Below are 991 nucleotides of genomic sequence, written 5' to 3' on the forward strand. Positions count from 1 at the left end.
CTGGGAGAAGTTCGCAACTGCATTACATTGGATCATCCAATCTACATCACGCAACCCCCATATTCTACACTATTTAATGATTTCCTCTTCGCGGGACCACCAAATTCTAGCCAGTGCCAATCTACACTCGACCAATTCAAAACACATGTAGCCATATTGGAATACCGATAGCTCTTGACAAAACTACTAAGCCCAGCACAACTATAATTTTTCTGGGAATCGAATTTGACACAATTCAAATGGTAATGCGACTCCCCCAAGACAAGTTAGCTTCGCTACGGCAAAGCATTCAGACAGTCATGTTAAGTAAAAAGGTCTCCCAAAAAATCTTACAATCACTGATCGGACTCCTCAACTTTGCCTGCAAAACAGTAGCACCCGGTAGAGCCTTTTGCAGGCGTCTAGTCAATGCCACTATTGGCGTCAAAAAGCCATATCACATGATAAGAGTTAACCAAGGCATGAAATCAGATCTTGCAGTGTGGCAACAGTTTTTGGAACATTTTAATGGGGTTACAGTCATAACCTCGGGTATTTGGTCATCAGATAACAGTCTACAACTATTCACAGACAGTGCAGGGGGATCTAATGGGGGTTTGGAATCTTCTTTGCTGGCCGCTGGGCTCACTCAAAATGGCCTACACACTGGGTTTTTTCCGACATTATTCGTGACATGACATTCTTAGAACTATTTCCAGTATACGTATCAATCCTTTTATGGCACCCATGGCTATCAAACAAACGCATACTTTTCCACATTGACAACATGGCAGTCGTACAAGTTATCAACACATCAACGTCTAAATCAAATAGGGTTATGAATATTGTCAGAAAACTTGTCCTCCTCACCTTGCAACATAACATCACAATCAAAGCCCAACACATTCCAACAAAATTGAACAAAATAGCTGATAGTCTTTCTCGTTCACAGTGGGGAAATTTCGCAACCTGGCTCCAGAAGCAGAGATGTGGCCCACTCAGCTTCCCAAGC

Source organism: Saccostrea cucullata, unplaced genomic scaffold, assembly GCF_032062105.1.
Source record: "Saccostrea cucullata isolate Sc308-1 unplaced genomic scaffold, CSIRO_AGI_Scuc_v1 ctg16855, whole genome shotgun sequence".
NCBI lineage: Eukaryota > Metazoa > Mollusca > Bivalvia > Ostreida > Ostreidae > Saccostrea > Saccostrea cuccullata.